Source organism: Sapajus apella, unplaced genomic scaffold (genome assembly GCF_009761245.1).
Source record: "Sapajus apella isolate SASKATOON/1434 unplaced genomic scaffold, GSC_monkey_1.0 scaffold66, whole genome shotgun sequence".
Taxonomy (NCBI): domain Eukaryota; kingdom Metazoa; phylum Chordata; class Mammalia; order Primates; family Cebidae; genus Sapajus; species Sapajus apella.
The window spans coordinates 306,544-329,246 of NW_022437006.1; the positions used below are offsets into that span (position 1 = coordinate 306,544).

General features: G+C 39.5%; 1 protein-coding gene and 1 non-coding gene across 7 annotated transcripts in view; both read right to left on the bottom strand.

The window, feature by feature from the left end:
- The window catches only part of DENND5B (DENN domain containing 5B), a 190,280-nt gene that overhangs the window by 159,015 nt on the left and 8,562 nt on the right, over nucleotides 1–22,703 (bottom strand). The window lies entirely within an intron of this gene.
- LOC116530424 lies at nucleotides 6,604–6,744 on the bottom strand. Its single transcript, XR_004259987.1, has one exon. It is a non-coding gene; the product is annotated as a U4 spliceosomal RNA (small nuclear RNA).

Here is a 22,703-nt window from a genome sequence, read left to right on the forward strand (position 1 = left end):
CATCTAAAAGACCCATGGAGGAGTGAAAAACATTTGTATACTATTTTAAGTTGCTTTGTTCTATAAAAAGGTGGTACTATTTGATACATTCCACAACAGCAACCAAAATTTATTTTGAGTTTACAGTCTGCAACAAAAAATATCATACTAACATTCAAGTTTAATTGGCACAGACACATCTGCTATGTTGAACAGAAACAAAGACTCATACGTGGGGAATGACAGTTCTGAGTTTTTCTCTTTCCAGCAAATATGCTCCATTAGCAATTATGCTTTTTTACTATAGAGTTTCTCTGGGGTCGCTGCCATGTTACCTCTTATCAGAAAAGTTAACACTGAGGAACCTGTGCCTGCGTGCAATCTCAGCAGATTTGCACTTATTGTTGGGTTACTTTTTTTTTTTTTTAATGCACATTTTTAAACATATACCTAAGGCCAGAGAGAACAAAGGATGTACTCACTACCGAGCTTCAACAATTATCAATGGTTTACTATTCTTGTTTTATCTACTCTCCTCCCAATTTTTTAAGACAGGGAGCTGGCCTTGAGCGGGCCTTGAATATTTTAAAACAAATCTTAAACATGATTAGATGAAAATTTCTGGCTAGCAAACTAAAAAGGTGTTGTTGTTAAGACAGAGCCTTGCTGTTGCCCAGGCAGGAATGCAGTGACACAATCTTGGCTCACTGCAACCTCCACCTCCTGAGTTCAAGTGATTCTCCTGCCTCAGCCTCCAGAGTGCTCAGGACTACAGATGCACACCACCACACCTGACTAATTGTATTTTTATTAGAGATGCGGTTTCACCATACTGGTCAGGCTAGTCTTGAATTCCTGGCTTCATGATCTGCCCGCCTCAGCTTCCCAAAGTGCTGGGATGACAGGTGTGAGCCACTGTGCCTGGGCTCAAACTAAAAAGTTTTTTTTTTCTTCTTTTTTTTTTGAGACAGAGTTTCACTCTTGTTGTCCAGGCTGGAGTGCAATGACGCATCTTGGCTCACTGCTACCTCCACCTCCCGGGTTCAAGTGATTCTCCTGCCTCAGCCTCCCAATTAGCTGGGATTATAGGCACCCGTCCCCATGCCCGGTTAAATTTTTGTGTTTTTAGTAGAGGTGGGGTTTTACCATGTTGGCCAGGCTGGTCTCAAACTCCTGACCTCAGGTGATCCACCCACCTCGGCCTCCCAAAGTACTGGGATTACAGGAGTGAACCACCAAGCCCGGCCTCTAAAAAGTTTTAAAGGCACTTGTCTTCTTTCACTTAAAACTTAAGATATTAAAAATATTAAGATATTAAACAACATCTAATATAGTTCAAATTAGAATCCAGCTGGGCACAGTGACACACACTTGTAATCCCAGTGCTTTGGGAGGCTAAGGCAGGGGGATCACTTGAGCCTAGAAGTTTGAGACCAGCCTAGGCAATAAAGTAAAACTCCACCTCTACAAAAAAAATTTTTTAATTAGTCAGACTTACATAGGCAGAATACGTATTTAAAAAAAGAAAAAGAAAAAAAAATATTAGCCAGACATGGTGGCGTATACCCACTATTTGGAAGGCTGAGGTATAGGATCACCTGAGCCCAGGTCAAGGCCGCAGTGAGCTGTGATCATTCTACTGCACAGCAGCTTGGGCAACACCTGTCTCAAAAAATAAGGGAGTAAGCAACTCTCTCACCAGTAGAACCCAGAGTAACTGATTCTAAGACCAGGTTCTTTTCCTCACAAGACATACTGTCACTTTAAAAATCTGATTACATCACAAGACCTCTTGGACTTCTGAACCTAGTTCAATTAACAAGTAAATGTTTAGATCATACTCATTTTGTCAAACAACAAGAAGAAATAAATGAATTTCCTGTATAACTTTTCTTATAACTCATGAGAACCTGACATTTTCTCAAATGTTGTATTATATACTGGAGCAGAATCTGTAAATTAATCAAACCTCTTCCTCCTTTGGGTATAAGGACACACCTTTCAGCAAGTGTGACTTCAAGGAAGCCAATTTAATTAATCAATGGCTATATATTTATCTAAGGTCAGGATTACAGTCCCCATATGCAGAGAATGTATTATTGGGTATAGCCAAAAACTGACCCTTTTAACTTAGAATCAATAAAAACAGTACTAAAAGCCAACTTTTTTTTTTTTCTCCTCTAGAGGCTGGGTCTTGCTTTGTCAACCCAGGCTTGAAGTGCAAAGTGGAACGATCATAGCTCACAGCAGCCTTGAACTTCTGAGCTCAAGTGATCCTCCTGCCTTAGCCTCTTGAGAGCAGGTGGAGCTATAGGCAAGTGATACTGCACCTGGCTAATTCTTTTAAAATTCTTGTAGAGACATGAAGTCTTACTTTGCTGCACACGCTGTTTTTGAACTCCTGGCCTCAGCTGATCCTCCCTAGTTGATCTCCCAAAGTGCTGGGATTACAGGCATGAGCCACCATGCCTTGCCAAGTTAATTTTTAAATTTTGACTTTCTTAGTAAGAAAGTTCAGAAATAAGAGACAAAATGTATCATCTGCCCCTATCAGCAATGATAACCAAGTCTTCTTGTTACCGTAAAAAGGCACTTTTTCCTTAATTCTAAGGAATCCTGATTTCTTAAAAAAATTGTACACAAAACTTAAGATTACAATGTTTAAAATTATTCTGAGCCAAATATTATTTTAATTATAATATCTATATAGCTCTAATTTTCTATTCTTTAGAAAATTATTACTTTCTTTGGTCCTATGGGTTTCCATAAAAGGCCATTCTTTTTTTTTGTTTAATGTGACTATTTCTTTTTTAATTTTTAAGTTCCAGGGTACAGGTGCAGGATGTACAAGTTTGTTACATAGGTAAACATGTGCCATAGTGGTTTGCTGTACCTATCAACCTATCACCTAGGTATTAAGCCCAGCATGCATTAGCTGTATTTTTCCTAATGCTCTCTCCCCTGACCCCAACCCCAACCCCCAACAGACCCCAGTGTGTGTTGTTCCCCTCCCTGTGTCCTTGTGTTCTCATTGTTCAGCTTCCACTTGTAAGTGAGAACATGTGGTGTTTGGTATTCTGTTCCTGCGTTAGTTTACTGAGGATAATGGCTTCCAGATCCATCCATGTCCCGGCAAAGGACATGATCTCATTCCTTTTTTATGGCTGCACAGTATTCCATGTTGCCACATTTTCTTTATTTAGTCTATCACTGATGGGCATTTGGGTTGATTCCATGTCTTTGCTATTGGCAGATAGTGCTTCAATGAACATACACATGCATGTATCTTTGTAATAGAATTATTTATATTCCTTAGGGTACATACCCAGTAACGGGACTGTTGGCTCAAATGGTATTTCTGGTTCTAGATCTCTGAGGAAGCCTAACAGGTCACTCTTAATTTTCAAAAGAGAAATGACATCCGGGAATCTCAGAGGCTCTGCAGAACAATATAAAGAAACCTAACGTTTGCTAGGCTTGAGGTCCAAAGTTCAAGACCAGTCTGGGCAACAAAGTAAGACCCTATCTCTATTCTATTTAAAATAAAAAATAAAAATAAAAAACAAGAAAAGAAACCCATTATTTACATAATGAAGTGATTCTAGGTATTTCAGTGAGGTCTGTTTTCTTAACAAAATAGAGAGTGAAATGTAAAAATACTGCCAAACTGATGATATTCCTTCAAGAATACTACCGGATAAGTAAATTGGCAATATGCATTAAAAAAAGAAATATGCAGCCAGGTGCGGTGGCTCACGCCTGTAATCCTAGCACTTTGGGAGGCCGAGGTGGGTGGATCGCCTGAGGTCAGGAGTTCAAGACCAGCATGGCCAACATGGTGAAACCCCATTTAAAAAAAAAAAAAAAGAAAGAAAGAAATATGCATGTTTCTTGACCCAGCAGTTTCCTTAGAAATGTGACCTAAAGGAATTATTAAAAATGTGTGCAAAGATTTTTCCACTAGGACATTCTCCTCAATGCTGCTTATAATAACAAAAAATTTGGCCGGGCACGGTGGCTCACACCTGTAATCCCAGCACTTTGGGAGGCTGAGACAGGCGGATTACCTGAGGTCAGGAGTTCGAGACCAGCCTGACCAATATGGTGAAATTCTGTCTTTAAAAAAAAAGAAAAAAGAAAAAAAGAAAAGGGTTAGCTGTGTTTTCTTTCTGACCTTGAGTCTATTACCACTTCGAAATTTTTTAAGAATTTTACAAGGGGAAAAAAAAGGGAAGAAAAAAGAGATACTCTTAGTTCTGCTGCTGTCTTCCTTTTTTACTGTTCTATTCTCCACATCTTTAAAAAATACTTAGTAATTTTTCCCCTAAAATGTTGTAAATGTGCTTACTGACACAATCTTACTGTTAGAGCATCCATGAACTATCCTTGGCCCTCTTCCTCTTATCTACCCACATTCTCTCCCTTGGTGATCTTATCTAAACTCAAGGATTTAAAAATATTGCCTCCATAATGTATAATTCCAGCTCAGTCTTTTCTCTTAACTCCAGACTCATAAGTCTAACTGCCTACTTGATCAGAACATCTTATTGGTGTCTCAAACTCAGAACGTCTAAAAATGAATTCCTGAGCTATGCCAACCCTCCTCCAACCTATGCAACCCATAGTGTTCTCCAGTTAAGTTGATGGTAATTCCATTTTCCTTCAACTTGCTGAGGTTTAAAACCTTTAGAGTCATCTTTGATTCATCCCCTTTCTCTTACACCCCACCTTCTGGTAACAAAATCCTATTGTTTCAATCTTCCAAATACATCCAGAAATTGACTACATCTCATTACCTCCACTGCTACATGGTCTGAGCCACCATCATCTCTTACTTAAATTACTGTAGGCTTCCCAACCTGCTTCTACCCTTGAACCTCCCCACATACAGACACACAATTTAGTCTTAATAGAGCTAGCTGCCAGAATGGTCCTTTTAAAACTAAGTCAGAGATCTCTCTATCCAGTACAAATCTGGCAATGGCTCCCCCAGCTCTCTTAGAGTAAAAACTAACATCCTTGCAACAACATAAGGCCTTTCATGATGGGTCCTCCTGTGGCCTCCCCTTCTATTATCCGTTCCTCTGGTTCACTCCTCCAGGCTCCTTAGGGTAGATACCTATTCCAAATACCTACTTGGCTAACTCCCTTACTTTCTTAAGTCTTTGTTCAAAGATCACTTCTCAGTGAGGGCTACCCTGAACTTGCCTTGTTTAATATTGCCACCAGCTCCTTTACCACCAAAAAGAGAGGGTAATAAACTACGCTTAGTGAACTCATCTCACCTAGCAGAGACTGTGGAAGAAAGTACTAAGATCAGAGGGAGTATTCTCACAAGGAAATGGAACAGGAGATTAGTTGGAACCTTTGTCAAGATCTCAACTATGTTCAGGGATTTCAGGGAACTCTATATGTAAGGGATGAAGAAAAGAGGACATCAGTTACCAAAAAAGATCTATACTCAGGCTCTGTCCGAGTCACAGATACACAGCTGCACCATGCTCATGTAAGCATCTCAAGGGGGAAAAGCCCACATTGAAAGCACAGCAAAACATCTCCTTATCCACACATCACAAAAGAGAAACAGCAAGAAAATATATCCCAGCTCATGCAAAGCATATGCAAATAAATTCAAAAATAATTTCTTAGGCCAAGCATGGTGGCACACACCTATAATTCCAGCTGCTTGAGAGGATAAGGAGAAAGGATCACCTGAGCCCGAAAGTTTGAGACTAGCCTGGGTAACGTAGTGAGACTCTGTCTCAAAAATAGTAACAACAACAATAATTTATGCTCCACATGCCTGAAACAGTTTGTCTCTAGAAAAAGGGGCTTACTTGAGACTTGATGCTATACATACATATATATATATATATATGATCATATATATATGATTAGCCAACATCTAACCACCTCGATTTATAGGAAAAAGGACTCCTAAAACTCAAACCTGTTTAGCATAACATAAAGTGACAAATAGAAAACCTTGCCATTTCCAGGGAGAAAAAAATCAATAATTTATTAAAACATGTATTGAGCACCTATTATTTGCCAAACCTGTGACAGGACCCAGTATGGGCTCAAGAGCGTAGTAACTACAGTCAAAATGAGGTAAAATATCAACCACATGAGCATTGTTCCTTTTGTAATAGATTTGTCAATCATGTTGACAATAGCTATATATTCTGGAACTTTCCCCTTAAGTTTAAGCCACATCATTCATTCAACAAAGTTGCAGTGGGCATCTATTAAGTGCAAACCCTGTAGTAGAAGCTGAGGGATTACAAATATAAATAGGTTACATTAATTGGGTACTTCCCATGTACCCCAGACTCTGTACATTACCTCATTCATCAACTCAGCAACTTTATAAATTAAATATTTTCCTGTTTAAGAGATGATAACTATTATACTTAACTATTTCCCTCAAGCAGCTTTAAGTCTAGAAGTCAGAAAGATATGCTTAGAAATCATATTAATACTATCTGGCCAGCCCTACCTCATTACCACCCAACAGTCTAATAAAAATGGCAATTTATGCACCCACAGGTAAAGAGTACACACATTTTATACTACAGAGTTGCTTTTTTCTTTCTTTCTTTCTTTCTTTTTTAATATTTTCAGTCTCCGTAGAGATTGTCAAAAATTCTCAATGCTGACTATATTTCAAGTCGTCATGGCAGGGTATTGGGAAAAGTTTTCAATCAGCAATAATAGTGCCTTGGATAAACCTCATTGGCTACGATACTGCCACTGTGCAAACCTCAGATTGCTTTCTAAAGGATAAATTTAAGATAAATAAATAGCTTGCAGTTGTATATAATCTGTGTAATGATAGCAGTTTTGTAAGAAAAATAAAATGAAAGGAAGTAATAGATAAAGCAAGATAAAGCAACTAATGACTAATTTCTGGCTTCTTCCTTTCTACTCTAAAAGAGCTTCTCTGTAATAACTTTACATCAGTGACAAGACTTCTAATTCTGTCCAACTCATTTCTTCCTGACACATGGGAACAAAATCAGGTGACTTGTACAAAATGAAACACTATTTTAAGTATTTATCTAGAAACTGCTTTGTGTGTCTTTTTTTTTTTTTTCTTTTTTTTTTTGCAAATTCTAAAATTCTAAATACTTACATAAATAAGCCTTCTTCTACCCCTAAGTCAACTTCCTATGCATTAACAGCACCTAGCTTGGTGAGACAGATGCAGAGCCTGCAAGGTCTACAAACTTTTTGTTTAAAAGGTGGCAAATGAGTTCTACTGACCATCAAAGTTAGCTAGGTTTCTGGGAAGCAATGACCATGGGGCCATGTTTTTTCACCTTTCAAGGCCAAAGCAGACAATGGAGTCAAAGCTAAAAGAAGAGAAGCCAAAGGAAGATTAGACTTAAACATGAAAATCCATATCATACAAATTTATAACATAAATAGCCCATCTTTTTCAACACTGCCATCACAGTGTTCATCTACAAAAATGTAAAGATTGATCCTACTCTTTCTAAGATCTGTATCTACCACTCAACTAGGTAAAATCTCAGGGTTTTTTTGTTGTTGTTGTTTTGTTTTGTTTTTGTTTTTGTTTTTGTTTTTTTAATGAACTCCAACTGCTAACCTCCTTTGGGGGTAAAAACAGAAACAAAAACTGAGGATTCCATTTCTGTGTAAAGCAGAGAGTTAATGTAAGAAGATCATACTTTAACTGTGAAGACAAAGTGGCAAAGTTTCTTTATAAAATGAAGTAGGAATACCTAAGTGAACTAAAGCTGCTATTCAGTACAAAGAACAGTCTTATGTACTTTGAGAGGAGTTTGTAAGACCAATTTTCAGAAACATTTTTGAATCCTAGATAAGCCTAATATCAATTAATTGAAGATAATTTAATTTTTAAAAATAAAAGGATTATTTATTACCTCTCTTAATCTACATCCTTAACAATTTCAAGAGATCTCTTGGAAATTAATAAGAAACATGCAAATATCTTTTACAAATAAAAAAATTTAACTTATAATCATAAGTTCTCTAAATAAAAAAATATTCTTTAATGAAAATGGGCCAGTTACAGTGGCTCACGTCTGTAATCCCAACACTTTGGGAGGCTGAGGTGAGTGGATCACCTGAAAGTCAGGTGTTTGAGACCAGCCTGGCCAGTGTGGCAAAACGCCATCTCTACTAAAAATATAAAAATTAGCTGGGCATGGTAGCGCATGACTGTAATCCCAGCTACTAGGGAGACTGAGGTAGGAGAACTGCTTGAACTGGGGGACAGAGGTTGCAATGAGCCAAGACCACGCCACTGCACTCTAGCCTGGGCGACAGAGCAAGACTCCATCCTAGAGAAAAAAAAAAAAAAAAGGAAATGAATGTTACTGTTTAATGAGAATAGATTCATAATTCAGAGATAAAGTATTATACACATATATATATAAAGCATAATAAAATTTAGTGATTAGCCATTATTTGTAAGTGAATCTGAGTATCCACAAACTCTACCTTGAGGCTCTACTCTTTACTGATTATATCCTCAGCAACAAGAAACAAAACAAGGGCAACCCACGGCAACTCCAGATTGGCTGTCAGAAAATGAGAATATGTGAGGATCTAGTGCAAACAAGGTAGAAACTGTTAGAGCCCATGAATATTTCAGAAGAATAATGAAAAAGTATGCCAGCTGGGTTCACTTGCAGCTGGCTAACAACAAAGTATCTGACCAAAGCCTAACGCTTCCTTACATAATTTATCAAGCACATTTCAGTTCCCTTCCACTACCAGCCTTCTCTTTTCATTCTTTTTTTTTTTTTTTTTTTTTGAGACAGGGTTTGGCTTTGTCACCCAGTCTGGAGTACAGCGGCGTGATCTTGGCTCATTACAATCTCTGTCCCCTGGGCTCAAGTAACCTCTAATTCCCAGGCTCAAGTGATTCTCCCACCTCAGCCTCCAAAGTAGCTGGGACTACAGGTAGGCACAACACGCCTTGGCTAATTTTTGTATTTTTTTAGAGACAGGGTTTTGCCATGTTGCCCACGCTGGTCTCACACACCTAGCCTCAAGTGATCCTTCCACTTCTGCCTCCCTAAGTGCTAAGGTTACAGGTGTGAGCCACCACAACCAGCATATGCCATACTGCAATTCTAAAGATAATAGCAGACTGTATTATTTCTTTCAGCGGAGATGGCATCAAAATCCTGCACAGTACTATTACTTTAGTATACTCTACTTAGAACCACTGCTGAAGATCATAGATCCTAACAGATTTAAGCAGTGTGGCAGTCAGCCTCAGATGACTCCCAATGATTCTTGGTTCCTGGTATTCACAACCTTGTCAATTCAACTACAGCATCTATTAAAGGATTAGGCTGGGCACAGTGGCTCATGTCTGTAATCCCAACACTTCTAGAAGTCAAGGCAGGTGGCTCACTTGAGACCAGCCTGGGCAACATGACAAAACTCTGTCTCTACAAAAATAAAAATAAAGGGCTGGGTGCGGTGGCTCATGACTGTAATCCCAGAACATAGGGAGGCCGAGGCGGGCAGATCATGAGGTCAAGAGATGGAGACCACCCTGACCAACACAGTGAAACCCCATCTCTACTAAAAAATACAAAAAAAAAAAAATTAGCTGGGCATGGCGGTGCATGCCTGTAGTCCCAGCTACTCAAGAGGCTGAGGCAGGAGAATTGCTTGAAACTGGGAAACAGAAGTTGCAGTAAGCCAGGATCGCGCCATTGTACTCCAGCCTGGCAATAGAGAGAGATGCTATCTCAAAAATAAATAAATAAATAAATAAATAAATAAATAAATAAATAAATAAAACTAGCCAGGCATGCAGGCACAAACCTGTAGTCACAACTACTTGGGAGACTAGGGTAGAAAGATCACTTAAGCCCAGGAGGCAGAGGTTGCAGTGAGCTGAGATCATGCCACTGCACTGTGACAAAGCAAGACTTTGTCTAAAAAAAGAAAGGCAAATGGGAAGACAGTGAAAAGAAAAGAGTATATCTATTAAGTCCTTTTACACTTATGTTGTTGAGTCCTGTTAAGCAATTTATACATCTTCCTTATGTGGATGTCTCTGGTCACTTACATGTAGATAATCTACTGCTAAAACAGGATGCGCAAACAACAAAATTTGTAATTCTCATGCATAAAAGGCTCAAAGTTGGTCCTGTTTTCATTTAAAATGTGATTTAGGATAACACATTATGGGTTACTAATATTCCTTTTAAGTATATAAATGCCCTGCTTTCTATCAGATTAAAAAGATGGGCTCTTTTACACATGAAAATGATTAAGTTTCTCTGAGACTGTTCTCTATATAGTTAAAGGGGCCTGGATTTGGACCCAGAAGAATCTGTGTTGTGGTTCTGATTCTGCCACTGGCACTGCAAACTTAGGCAAAGCACTTTTGGAGGCTAAGGCAGGTGGATTGCTTGAACTCAGGAGTTCAAGACCAGCCTAGGCAACATGGCAAAGCCCCATCTCTACAAAAATACAAAAATTAGCTTGGCATGGTGGCATGCAATGCCAGCCAGGAGCAGTGGCTCAGGCCTGTAATCCTAGCACTTTGGAAGTCGGAGGCAGGTGGATCACTTGAGGCCAGGAGTTCAACACCAGCCTGGCCAACATGGTGAACTCTGTCTCTACTAAAAATACAAAAAAAAAAAAAAAAAAAAATAGCCGCATGTGGTGGTACATGCCTGTGATAGCAGCTACTCAGGAGGCTGAGGCAGTAGGATCGCTTGAGCCCAGGAAGCAGAAGTTGCAGTGAGCCATGACTGTGTCACAGCACTCCAGCCTGAGTGACACAGTGAGACTCTTCTCAGAAAAATAACAAGAGCCAATGCCAGTCACAGTACTTAGGAACAACTAATTCATCTCAATTCAACTTATCCTAAAAAATAACTAAAAAACACCAACAGAAAAAAAATTTTAAGTAAAAAAAAATTTTTTTTTGAGACGGAGTTTCTGTTAGACCCAGGCTTAGAGTGTAGCGGTATGATCTCAGCTCACTGCAACCTCCACCTCCCAGGTTCAAACAATTCTGCCTCAGCCTCCTGAGTAGCTTGGACTACAGGTGTGTGCCACGACACCTGGCTAATTTTTGTATTTTTAGTAGAGACGGGGTTTCACCATGTTGGCCAGGCTGGTCTCGAACTCCCAGTCTCAGGTAATCTACCCACCTTGGCCTCCCAAAGTGCTGGGATTACAGGTGTGAGCCAAGGCGCCAAACCAATATTTCTCTTTAAAAAATATACATATTTTTTTCTTTTTTAGGAGTTTGGTTTCATTTACTCAAAAAAAATTTAGTAACTGTTTTGGCACTGTCATTACTGACAAAAATCATATTCATTTCCAGTAAATTGATAGGTTTAAAGAAAATGAGAAATGCACACTTGTCCTTGCAGAAGCTTTTCCAACTACTGTAACAGTCCCTTCTTTGGTATCGTAAGGTCTTTCGCTTGTTTGGTTGGTTGGTTTAAACATCTGAAACTCATAGGTAGGTTTTGGCAGGAAGGTCATTTATGGAAAGGGTCAGAAATGTTATCTTCCTTATAGCAACACAAACTGGGAATTTTAAAAGCACCAACAGCCAAAACATAGTGAGACAATCAAAAGATTGACCCTACAATTACTCTGCTGCATGGAAAAGGAAACTGCAGGCATTCTCTGCTGCAAGTACCAGCACTGATCACGAATTGTTTACATAGCCCTTACTGTGGGAGACAGAAAGGGAGCTGTGAAGGACAAGTGTCAGATCTGCTGCTGCTTCAAGACTCAGCCTTTCTGAAATCTCATTCTTTCTTAGCAACCTGAAGGGAGGCAACCAGATTTTCCATCAGAGGTTTCTTATACCATATAAACATGTTTCCATTCTACCTTGACAACAAATAAATTGGATCAGTAAGATAGAGATCAAGAGTTTATCTTATTTGTCACTGAGTTTCCCCTCTTCTGCTAACTAGCTTCTTCCTGTCTTCCCATCTTGTCACTAGTGTTTTCCCCTTTCTAAAATAGAAAAAAAAAATTAATATATTATTTTAGTGTTAAGCAACTGAGATTCAAAGCTACTCTATTTATTTATTTATTTATTTTTGAGATGGAGTTTCACTCTCGTTGCCCAGGCTGGGGTTCAACGGCATGATCTCAGCTCACTGCAACCTCCACCTCCCAGGTTCAAGCAATTCTCCTGCCTCAGCCTCCTGAGTAGCTGGGATTACAAGTGCCTACCACCACACCCGGCTAATTTTTTATACTTTTAATAGAGATGGGGTTTCACCATGTTGACCAGGCTCGTCTCACCTCAAACTCCAGACTTCAGGTGATCCACCCGCCTCTGGCCTCCCTAAGTGCTGGGATTCCATGTGCAAGCCACCACACCCAGCCACTACTCTTTCTTTTCTCATTTCACTTTAATTACTGATTGTAGAAAGGACTCACGTTTTTTTTTTTAAAGCGTTGCAAAAACTATGGATTTAATTTCTGTCTCTCAAAGTAAACACCTGAAGTAGAAAACTCTAATCCATTAAATTTCTTTTATAGAAAAACAATTTAAAAGCCCCAATTTTATTTTTTATTTTTTATTTTTGAGATGGAGTTTCACTCCTCTCACCCAGGCTAGAGTACAATGGCGCGTTCTGGGCTCACCACAACCTCTGTCTCTCAAGTTCAAGTGATTCTCCTGCCTCAGCCTCCCTAGTAGCTGGAATTACAGGCACTCATCATCACGCCTGGCTAATTTTTTGTATTTTTAGTAGAGATGGGGTTTCACTATGTTAGCCAGGCTGATCTCGAACTTCCAACCTCAGGTGATCCACCCACCTCAGCCTCCAAAACTGCTGGAATTACAGGCATGAGCCACTGAGCCTGACCAAAAGCCACAATTTTTTTTTTAAATTTTTTTATTTAAAGATGGGGTTTCACCATGATGGCCAGGCTGGTTTTGAACTCCTGACTTCTCGTGATCCACCCACCTCGGCCTCCCAAAGTGCTAGGATTACAGGCATGAGCCACCATGCCCGGCCCCAAGCCACAATTTTTTAAACGCATATATTGCCAGGCCAGGCATGGTGGCTCACACCTGTAATCCCAGCACTTTGGAAGGCTGAGGAGAGCGGATCACCTGAGGTCGGCAGTTCAAGACCAGCCTGACCAACAGGGAGAACCCCCGTCTCTACTAAAACTACAAAATCAGCCAGGCATGGTGGCACATGCCTGTTATCCCACCTACTCTGGAGGCTGAGGCAGGAGAATCGCTTGAACCCAGGAGGCGGAGGTTTTGGTGAGCACATATTGCCTTTTATTATTTCAAACCAATCATTTTATTTATCCTCACTCATTGTGAGTAGTAAACCAAAGTCCTACAGCTTCACTGCTATAAATTTTTCTGATGGTGTGTAAAACAGGCATTCCTTAGAAAGTCCTATTAAAAATATCTGAAACAGAGCTAATGCTTAGTTTTCTGGATAATCTTGAAGACAGAATAAAAAATAACAATATAAAAAATCCCTAAGCCCTCATTTTTGTCACTAATTTTACTCTTTCTCAAAAAAACTCACATGAGTTATTAACATGTAGCCAATGAAATTAGTCTCCTTTACTCTGTCTTGTTTATCTTCCTACTCTATTTTAGGCATCTGAAAAAGTATTTAAAATGTGTTATCTAATAAGTGTTTTACTACAAGAAAGTTAACGCACTGATTCTCTCTGAAAATAATCTCCTGCTCTTGTATGACACCCACAATCCAGATTTTAACTTCTCATACCTACAGGGACAAGAAGTGGGGAATAAGCAGTTGAATCTCTCTTGGACTTCCTTATCCTAGAGAGCTCTAGTCGTTAGCCTCTCCTAAAATAAGCAATTTTAGAAAATACAATTAAATAGATTTTGGGGAAAGGAACGCATTAAGGAAGAAAAAGACTTTTTAAAGAAAAAATATTTACAAAACTCATGCCAATTAAATCTGAGTGTTCTCTTCAATTCTAAGAGCATCTTTTAAAGGAGCTTAAAGCTTTATATGTTGTTGTGTAAGGAAACCTGATCAGACTGGAGAAAAGCTCAAAGGCCTATCCATAATCTCATCACAAAGGGACAGGGTCAAAAGGCAGAGGTCAGGGAACAGGGTACAAAATAGTTCCCACACTTGAGAGAAAACTGAATCTCATTAGTTCAGGGACATTAAAAAAATATTCAATTGCGTTTACTAAAATAATAAGACAATTTATACTTTAAGTCTCTAAGGCAAATTTGAATATTATGAAATAATGTAATTTTAAGAGCAAAAAATTTAAGAAGTTACTTCTTCTACATTTGAAAAAAAAAAAAAAATCTAACTCATACACATAACCAGTGCTTCAGCTGTCCCTCAAAGACTGATGTTCAGAAAAAAGCTGTCACCTGATCTATTCAACAGAGTTCAATAAGCCACTGAAATAAATACTGAATGTACATAATGTTAACAGATATTTCACATTGGGCCTCTGCCCCATAATGAATCAACAGGTATGTCTACGTCATGGCCTTATGTTCACATTGAGAAAAATTAAAATTTTTACTCCTGCTTAGACATTTCATTCCAGGTAAAATTAAATATAATTTTGTTCAATGTTCATGAAGTAGGCTCAACACTTGGGCAGGAGACTCTTATAATGACTCCATGACTCTCCAACGGGCAATTAAATCTGCAAAAGCTCTGGGATCTAGGGCATTTGCTGGCTTCCCCTCTATCACTTCTCTTACTCTAACCACAAATTTTGTGTTCTAAGTGGCAGAGAGGATGAAAGAGGTATCAAGGAGATAAGTTAAGGAGAATTTTGGCCAGGCACCATGGTACACACCATTAGTCCCAGAGCAGGCTGAGGCAGGAAGATCCCTTGAGCCAAGGAGACTGAAATTGTAATGAGCTATGATGGCCTGTTAATAGCCACTGTGCTCCAGCCTGGGCAACATAGGGAGACTCAGACTCAGTCTATTATTTAAAAAAAAAAAAAAAAAAAAAAAGGCATAGTGGCTCATGTCTGAAATCCCAACAGTGGGAGGCCAATGTGGAAGGACCATTTGAGTCAAGGACCATTCGAGACTAGCCTGCACAACATAGTGAGATCCTGTCTCTACCTAAAGTAAAAAAAATTTAGCCAGGTGTGGTGGCATGTGCCTGTGGTCCCAGCTACTTGGAAGGCTGAGGCTGGAGAACAGGTCGAGGATGCAATGAGCCATGATTGTGCCACCATACTCCAGCATGGGTGAGAGAGTAAGACCCTGTCTCTAAAAAATAATAATAATAAAAATGTAAAGGGAGGTAGCCAGGTGTGGTGGCTCATGCCTGTAATTCCAGCACTTTGGAAGGCTGAGGCAGGTGGATCTCTTTAAGTCAGGAGTTTGAGACCAGCCTGGGCAACATGGCAAAACCTTGTCTCTACTAAAAATACAAAAGTTAGCTGGGTGTGGTGGTGCGTGCCTGCAGCCCCAGCTACTCAGGAGGCTGAGGCAGAAGAATCACTTGAACCTGGGAGGTGTAGGTTGCAGTAAGCCAAGATTGTGCCACTGCACTCCAGCCTGGGTGACAGAGCAAGACTGTCACAAAATTAAAACTAAAAAAAAAAAAAAAAAAAAGGGAGACAGAGGGGGAATTTTGGAATCACCAGTATGGTTCTTAAGTTTTTGTTTTCTACCAACTTCTACCCTCTCCATACACTCAATACTTTATTTCCCTATTGGCCCCATCCACCAGAGACAAGATGATTTACAAGTGGTTCACAGTAAACGAGTCCTGTCAGTCCTTCACTACGAAGAATATACCAGATTTTGCATTCTGGTACACACAGCTTTCATGTATTTAATTAAAATCGGATTGTAGCTAGAGCTAAACCAGACAGGAGTGAGAACAACCAAACAAAATAACCTATTTTTGCATAATCACCTTAAGAGTACCAATGCCCGTTTTAATAAACTGAAATCACAGTCATTGTTCTAGGGAACAATGGCACGAAACAAGTGATGTCCAGTACAAAAGTTCATTTCCCTGGAGCTGAGCCAGAATATTTTGAAATCCTGACAAAAGTTTATTTATTAAGAAAAAGCGTACACTTGAGACAAGAGATAGGAAACAGTTTTAAACAATCTGTTATCTTGTTACCCCAATCATTTAAATTTCCTTAAAAGTTACAGTTAAAGTTGAGGATAACTTATCCTAAAAATAAAAAACACTGTGGTTCTAAAAGTAAATCATCTACAAGCTTTAAACCTACAATCAGCCATAAATTCCTACTGCTCAATGTATTCTTATTAAAGTTTGTATCTCATTCTCACGGAATTCCAGTTGATATGTTGGTGCTGATTCTTGTGACAAAGGAGGACTTCTACATCAGGGGATTGTACCTACCCACTACCCCCTCAAAAACAATTTACATCTCTGCCCAGAGAAAACAATTCCTTTTTGCTATTTTAGTCCTGATCTACAGCAATAAAAAATTGATGTAAATTTAATATCCAGAAAGAATATCATTAGCCTAGCAGACTGTCCATGTTTTCTCAAAGGACCACAAGACAAGGAACAAGAAGAAAACTGAAAATAAAAGGTACTAAACCTGAAAAGGCGTGAGATAAAAGAAATTTCCCAGTTTCAGGCTGGGTGTGGTGGCTCACACCTGTAATTCCAGCACTTTGGGAGGCCAGGCAGGAGGATCGCTTGAGTCCAGGAGTTTGAGACGGGCTAGGCAACACAATGAGACCCCATGTCTACAAAAAATTTTAAAATTGACCAGGCACATAGCAGAACATGGTGGTACATGCCTGTCATCCCAGCTACGCAGGAGGCTGAGGCACAAGAATTACTTGAACACGAGAAGAGGCGGCGGAGGTTGGAGTGAGCCAAGATCATGCCACCTGCACTCCTGCCTGGGCGACAGAGTGAGACTGTCTAAAAAAAAAAAAAAAAAAAAAAATTTAACCAGGCATAGTGATACATACCTGTAGTCCCAGTGACTCAAGAGGCTGAAGTGAGAGGATTGCTTGAGCCTGGGAGGTTGAGAGTACAGTGAGTTATGACTGTGCCACTGTACTCCAGCCTATGTGACAGAGCAAGACTCTGTCCCCCCAAAAAAAGAAGAATGAGGCCGGACACAGTGACTCACACCTGTCATCCCAGCATTTTAAGAGGCCAAGGTGGTGGATCATTTGAGGTCGGAAGTTTCAGACCAGCATGGCCAACAAGGTCAAATGCCATCTCTACTAAAAAATACAAAAATTAGCCAAGTGTAGTGGCGGGCACCTGTAATCCCAGATAATCAGGAGGCTGAGACAGGAGAAATGCTTGAACCTGGGAGACAGAGGTTGCAGTAAGCCGTGATCATGCCACTGCACTCCAGCCGAGGAGACAGAGAGATACACCATCTCAAAAAAATAATAATAATAATGAAAGAAAGCAAAAGACAAGAGAGAGAAAGAAAAGAAATGTTTCTGCTAAAAATGAAGGTAACTGGAGGATTCAGATAGACATGTGAAAGAGTTTTTTCAGTCCAGGCATGGTGGCTCACACCTATAATTCCAGCACTTCTGTAGTCTGAGGAGGGAGGATTACTTGAAGCCAGGAGTTTGAGACCAGCCTGAGCAATGAAGCAAGAACCCACCTCTACAAAAAAAAATTTTTTTTAATTAGCTGGGCATGGTGGTGCATAGCTGTGGTCTCAGCTTCTCAGGAGGTTGAGGCAGGAGGATCGCTAGAACCCAGGAGTTTGGGAGATCAAGCCTGCAGTGAGCTATGATCACATCACTGCATTCCAGTCTGGGCAGCAGAGACCGACCTTATTTCTTAAAATAAAAAATAAAATATAAAATATATGTCTGTATATATATATATATATATATATATATATAAATTCTCCATAAAGTTTTACATGATGACACAAGAACTTTTTTGTCAAAAGAATATTTATTCTTCTACAGGTTTTTCTCAAAAAGGGACAACCAAAAGAGCAATAGGAGGTGGCGTCATGACGACCAAGATGAAAATAAGGGTGATCTTTTAAGGAGGGATTAGAGAAAAAAGTACAAAGGTCTGGTCTATGAGCAATCTTGTGCCAAGCTGTACTGAGGAATTAAGATTATCAGAAATTTACTTAATTTACATTATCACTTCTACACCAACGCTTTCTCAAACCACAGGATAATTTCCTGTTTAAATAAATGACAGAGTATGTTATACCAGAAAAAGGGAAGAGAAGGGAGGTGCAAGAAAATATAGTCTGCAAAGCAGAAACCTGGATTCTCCAGGCATGCACAGGAAAAAATTAAGCAAAATTAAGTGGGTTTTCATCAGAAGGTCTCTGGGAATCTATAAATATAAATTTAAACTTAAAAATTCTTAAAAATACCTTTAAACTGGGTTTCACAGTTTAAATTCCATAAACTATATTTAAGGATTCAGCACTTCAGTCTTCACAGCAGGGCTGAATGAAAAAATTCTACAGGGTCGGGCACGATGGCTCAAGCCTGTAATCCTAAGCAGTTTAGGCTGTCGAGCCTGGCTGACAGCTTGAGCGCTGGAGTTTGAGATCAGCTTGGGCAACATGGTGAAACTCTGTCTCTACAAAAAAATACAAAAATTAGCCAGGCGCGGTAGCACACACCTGTAGTCCCAACTACTTATGGGACTGAGGCAAGAGGATTGCCTAAACACGGAAAGTGGAGACTGCAGTGAGCCAAGATCGTGCCACTGCACTCCAGCCTGGGGGACAAAGTGGGACCCTGTCTCAAAAAAAAAAAAAAAGATTCTACAACCCTAACATTATTAACTCTATCACATTTTTGTTTGTTTTTAGCACACATCACCTTTTGGATTATTTTTTATTATAATCGATAAATGCTCTTTCCAAAATACTGTCACACTGTATAATTGAGAAAAGTATCTAGAAACAATCCAGATCAGCAAAGGTGTTGAGAAATATACTCCCATGGTGTCCTCAGATAATGCACAAAATAGTTTACAAGTCTAGAGGAAAGTAAAGCAAATAGACTACTTCTGCAGTGATATTTCTAAAAGGCTTTATGAATATGTGGAAACTATTCATAGCTCATCAGTAACAGTAGCTTACCAGTAGCATAAAACAGATTTCCCATTATGCATGGGGCTATGCACAATTACCGGTTTGATGCATATAATGCCACCTCACTCCCACCCAATAAAAGCACATAGGAATGGAACTAAGTGAAAATGATTCATAGAGGGAAGACCTTGAATCCATTCCATTTATTTTAAAATCCATACCATAATCTCAGTATGTCTACTATTGTTAATAATTACTTGTGACCTAGTTCATGAACGGTAGGCCCACTAACGTGTCACCATCCAGCAGTTGAGGACAGCTGGTCTGAAGGACTCAGAGAGGTGGCAGAACATAAGGAACCAGCGCTCCTTTGCAGTCAGACAGCCTGGGATGGAATCTGAGCTACTGGCTTTCCTGTCTTTGGGCAACTCACTGAATGTTGCCCTTCTCATCTATCAAATGAGAAAAGTAATACTTTCAAGTTATTGTGAGAATTAGTGTTTATAAATCACCAACCACAGTTCATGCCTCATAAATGTTAGCCGTTTTCATAGTTTCATAGCATAAAGGTGACTTCCTGGGGTTACTTCTGACTTACTAATGCTAGCCCGTGTCTTTGAAAGTCATTTAAATAAAGCATTATTTCAAAATTAGCTTTCTGCACGAGTGATGTACCAAGTTTTTAACAAAAAAATAAAAAGTAACCCAAGAAACCCATGTTAGTAAAAATAATTACAATATTTAATTTTGAATAAAGTTAGTGAAGTCATGGATTCTTGGGAAAGGTTCAGAAATCTGAGAAAGCCAATCCTCCATGCTCTTCTGTCCCCAGGATATGCTGTGTCAGCAGCAGGTAAAATACTAATATTTTCATTCTTATAATTCTCAATTCTTACCTCTTCATTCTCAGCCAGCTTTCCCTGCATTTTATTTGAAAAGTAATGTAGGCCAGGTGCAATGGCTAATGCCTGTAATCCCAGCACTTTAGGTAGCCAAGGTGTGTGGATCTTCTGAGGCCAGGAGGTTGAGGCCAGCCTGGCCAACATGGTGAAACCCTGTCTCTACTAAAAATAAAAAAATTGACCCGGAGTGGTGGTGGGCACCTGTAGTCCCAGCTACTCAGGAGGCTAAGGCAGAAGAATTGCCTGAACCTGGGAGTCGGAGATTGCAGTGAACCAAGACTGCACTCCAGCCTGGTGACCCTGTAATCCCAGCACTTTGGGAGGCTGATGTGGGTGGATCACATGAGGCCAGGAGTTCGAGATCAGCCTGGGCAACATGACAAAATCCCATCTCTACCAAAAATACAAAAATTAGGTAGGAGTGGAGGCAGTAGTCCCAGCTACTTGGGAGGACGAGGCAGGAGAATTGCTTGAACCCAGGAGGTTCAGGTTGCAGCAAGCCAAGATCCCACCACTGCCCTCCAGCCAGTTTGTTTTTGTTTTTGTTTTTTTTTGAGACAGAACAAGATTTTGTCCGAAGAGACAAGACAAGATGGAAACAGGAAAGGAAAGGAAAAGGAAAAGAAAGGGGAAAGGGAAGTAAAAAGCAAAGGAAAGAGGAAAGGAGAGAGGAGGGGAGGAGGGGAGAGGGAAAGGAAAGGAAAAGGGAAGGGAGGGAGGGAGGGAGGGAAAGAAAAGTAACGGGGAAAAACAGTTTTGTACCAAAAATTTTTGAAATCTCTGGCCAAGAGCACCTCTTACATGGTGCCATCTTAAAAAGTCAGGCCTTAGGTGGAACAGTGCATTGTAAAGCACAATAGAAGATTATAAACAGGAAAAAAAAAAAACATAAAGGATTAAACTTTACAAAAACAAAGAGAACTGCCCTGGCTGACTGTGTCCAAAGCTGAAGGAAAAGGCTAATACATTTTATTGATGAAAGAAATTTTATTAGCTCTTCACAAAGCTGTTATATACCTTTTTAAACTAAATTAATCATTTATCCCTTCTCTTGCTTTTTCAACAGTCTCAAGCTTCTCATTTTTAAGAAAATTCCAGCTTTCATTTTAGGGTTTCTATTTTATTCTATCCTATTTTAGAGACAGGGTCTCCCTCTGTCACCCAGGCTGGAGTGCAGTAGTGTGATCTCAGCTCACTGCAACCTTGGCATCTTGGATTCAAGCGACTCTAGTGTCTCAGCCTCCCAAGTAACTGCGATTACAGGCAAGCGCAACCATGCCTAGCTAATTTTTGTATTTTTAGTAGAGACGGAGTTCTACCATATTGGTGAGCATGGTACGAACTCTTGACTTCAAGTGATCCACCCGTCTTGGCCACCCAAAGTGCTAGAATTACAGGAGTGAGCCACCACACCTGGCCCATTTTAGGGTTTTTTAAATGCACACATAGGCCAGTGGCTCACCCCTGTAATCTCAGCACTTTGAGAGGCCAAGATGGGTGGATCCCTTGAGCCCAGGACTTTAAGACCACCCTGGGCAACATAGAGACACCCCACCTCTACAAAAAAAAATTTTTTTTAATTAGTCAGGCATAGTGGTGCACACCTTTAGTCCCAGCTACTTGCCAGGCTGTGGTAGGAGGATCACTTGAGCCTGGGAGGCTGAGGCTGCAGTGACCTGTGATCACAGTACTGCCCTCCAGCCTGAGCTATAGAGCAAGACCCTGTCTCACTCTTGTTATAAATAAATAAATATAATATTTATTTGTTAGAAACAAATATTTAAAAGTTTGAACCTTATTCTAAATATAAAAGAAGTTATTAGAGAATTTTAAGTAGAAAAAATTATTCTAAGATCTCACTATTATTTGGGAGCTGCCAGTATCATCCATACTACAGTAATAATCTAGAAATTAATATGTTAATTTCAAACAGGAACCCCCGGGTCCTTAAAGTCCATGAAGATAACTGGGAGTCCATTAATTGACACTAACATTTCAAAATGCTTATTAAAAATTGTAGCTTTCCTGGAAAGGGAACTGTATACAATAATTGATTTTCTCCCTTTCCTGGTGGCTGATTTTGTAATTACTTAATCGGTCCTCATGTGGTACAGTTATCCCTCAGTATCTTAGGGGGACTGGTCCCAAGACTCCCAGGATGCTCCAGCCCCTTACATAAAATGGTATAGTATATACAGATAACATATGCACATTCTCCCATACACTTTAAATAATCTCAGGTTACTTATAATACTTAATATGATACAAATTCTAAGTAAATGGTTGTTTGCTGTATTGTTTGGGGGAAAATGGCAAGAATAAAAAACTGTACATGTTCAGTACAAATGCAACTACTGTTTACAGTTTTTATTTTTTTGGAACACTGTATTTTCAATTCAGTGATGATTTAATCCACAGATGGGGAGCCCTTGGACATGGAGGGCTGACTATAAATGTGGTATGTACTAGTCCTCTTGTTCTATGACATTTAGGATTAATTTTTTTTTAGATAAATTAAGTTTTTTTACTCAAAAATAATGTCAGACTCCAACCTAAGCAGTAGTTGAGAAATCATTAATCTCATTTAACCCTTTTCAAGACAGATGAGAACACTGATGCCAACAGCTGTCAAAGTGACAAGCCAGGCCCAAAATCTCAGCTTCTGACTACTGTACTGACTGCCCTGCCAGCTATGGTTTCACAAGCATTCATATATTTCTTTTAAAAGCTATAAACTCACCTAATGACAAATTATTTATGCTAAGAAATGATACAAACCCAGTA